This window comes from Cebus imitator, unplaced genomic scaffold, assembly GCF_001604975.1.
Source record: "Cebus imitator isolate Cc_AM_T3 unplaced genomic scaffold, Cebus_imitator-1.0 Scaffold129, whole genome shotgun sequence".
Lineage (NCBI taxonomy): Eukaryota > Metazoa > Chordata > Mammalia > Primates > Cebidae > Cebus > Cebus imitator.
Window position 1 is genome coordinate 175801 of NW_016107444.1, and position 2660 is coordinate 178460.

The 2660-nt window shown below is 53.2% G+C and overlaps 1 protein-coding gene across 2 annotated transcripts in view; it reads left to right on the plus strand.

Moving 5' to 3' along the window:
* Positions 1-2660, plus strand: part of B4GALT2 (beta-1,4-galactosyltransferase 2) — a 12917-nt gene that overhangs the window by 7070 nt on the left and 3187 nt on the right. The window lies entirely within an intron of this gene.

A 2660-nucleotide genomic window follows, 5' to 3' on the forward strand; every position in this document is an offset into this window, starting at 1 on the left:
CCCCCGCTCCCCAGAGATGACCCCGGCACCCTCACCCCCTACTCCCCAGAGGTCCCCAGCCAGCACCCTCTCCCCCTACTCCCCAGAGGTGACCCCAGCACCCTCACCCTTCACTCCCCAGAGGTGGCTTCCCAATATCTCCAACTCTTGACCCCAAGTGCCCCCATCCCTGACCCCCCAGTGGGGGACCACCAAGCATCCTTGACTCCAAAGAAGTGACTCCTTGTGCCACTGATTCTCTGAGGTGATCCAAGGCCCCTGAGTCCTAGAGGTGACTGCTGGCACCTCGATTGTCCCCCAACCCCAGCCCACCCTCAGCCCAATATCACTTACCCCTGGCCTGATTCCCAGAGATGACTAGAATTTAGTGTCAAGGCCCAAATAGTCATTGAGTAGATTGCATTCCCATTGGTGCCCTCACAGAGCTCACTCGTGTACCTTTGGGACCCCTGCCGGGGCAGAGAGGACAAGAGATAGCGGGTGCTGGGCACAGCTTCTGCAGACCTGACAAAGGGGGCCTGAGCAGTATGGGAAGGGGGTGTGGAAAGACAGTGCCCACCCCTCTGAAATGGAAGGAGGTGGGTGTATCTCTTAGGAGGTAGCCACATTTGCTATCTGGGGCTGGCTGGGAGAAGGGCCTAAAGGGTATGTGAAATGTAAACAAGGGCTTCCTGATGCTGCCCTGTGACTTGTGCAAAACTTTCTAGGGGTGGGAGACCCAGAGCAGTCATACCCAATCCCTGCTCTCCCTCACCAAGTTCATTGTAGGCAAGGAGGTAGTCACGGAGACAGGCAGTTTTAGCACAAGGTGATCAAGGCAAGGTGCTCTCTTGGCAGAAAAGGGAGGGATTGGTGATGGAAGGCTTCCTGGAGGAGGTGATGGTAAACTGGAGTTTGAAATAGTTATTAATTTAACAAATATTTGCCTCACGCCTAACTTGGGCACAGTGTTACATTCCCCAGCCTCATAGAGGAAGCCAGCCTGCAAAAGGAGAATCATATCTGGAAGAGTCTGGAATGTGAGCATGTATATATACCGAGAGTCCTAAACTATTTGGTTTTAAGATCTCAGAGGACTGATAGTGACAGTAGGGCAGGGGGGAAGTCAGGGCTGGATGTTAGGGGTTTGTTTTTTCCTTTTGCCGTTTTACCATGTAAGTGTCAGAGGTCTTGAATACCAGATGGGAGTTCAACTTTTGTCCCAGAGGACTGGGGAGCCGTGGAAGGACTTGACGAAGCAGGGAGAGGCCGGGGTGGGGGGTAGAGATTTGGGTTTAGAGGTCGCGCTGCTTGAGCTTCAGGAAGGTGCAAGCCTGGCTTAGCCACTGGGAGGAGCAGGAGAGAAAGTCGACCAGGCCTGAAGGAATCGGTGGAGTCTGAGGGAGCATGGTGGGACCGGGCCTGGGGAATGGGAGCATAGTGGGACCGGGCCTGGAGGTGCTGGATCCCCAGCTTGAGGAGGAGGGTTTTCCTACTCTGAACACAGGGGGTAGGAGTTGGGGAGGTGGTTTGTGGACTGGTGTGGGGTTGGTGCTTGGCAGAAGCATGAGGCACTGGGGAGTGCAGGGAGCTGATGAAAAAGCGGTTCTGATGAAAACCATGGTCAGCAGGAAAGGGGTGACAGACTGAGAGAAGAGGGGCTTCAGGGCGTCTTTGGGAGGGTGTTCTGTACTGGCTGGCTCAGGAGGGAGATCTGAGCTGAACTCACAATGACTGGGAGGATCGGAACACAAGCACGTGCCAGGAGCCTTGGTCCTGTTTCAGGAGTCGCCTGCCTGGGGCCACCATCAGTTAGACATGTCTGGCTTGGTTCTGGAAGTGGCAAGATAGCAAGAAGTTTCTGGCTTAAGGAACTCTGTCAATGGTGATTCTCTACCTAATTCCTGTTGCCTAAAATCTGAGAGTTCTAGATTCTTCTTTTCCTCACTTTGCATATCCAAACCCATCAGCAAGTCATATCACTGCCACCCCTAAAACGTATTTGAGTCCATTTGCTTTCCACCTTTACTACCCTTACCCTAGTCCAGCCTCTGGGATCCTGCCTGGACTACTACAGTGGCTCGCCCCCCGAGCTGGGTTACAAATTTCTCAGAGCCTCTACACATTTCATTCTGACAATGAAAGTATGAGCCACTCACTTAGAGCCCTGCCCCTACACGGGGTGCTTGAACCTCCCCGCTGATATTCTGCTTTCCATGTGCCTCATTCAGATTTAGTCACTCAGCTTTGTAAAATCTCATTCCCAATTTAGGGTTAGCATGTGCTCTGACCTCTGCCTGGAGTGCTTTCCCCCTGCCCTCAGCTCAGTGTCACATATGCCCTCTTGTATCTCAGCACTCTGATGTTATCTCTGTTACCTGCCTCCCCTGGAGAAGCCAGCTTGCCCTGAGAGGAAGGACCCCACCTGTCATGGCCATGGTGGTAGCCTTGGTGCTTAGGCACAGCCTGGCATGTGGTGGTGCTCAGTAAATAACTGGCGAAAGAGTCACTAAAGGACGAGGAACAGAGAAAATGGCACAGGCGTGGGGAGTAAAAATGATGCCTCTCACTTTGGGAGGCCGAGGCGGGTGGATCATGAGGTCAAGAGATCGAGACCATCCTGGTCAACATGGTGAAACCCCGTCTCTACTAAAAATACAAAAAATTAGCTGGGCATGGTG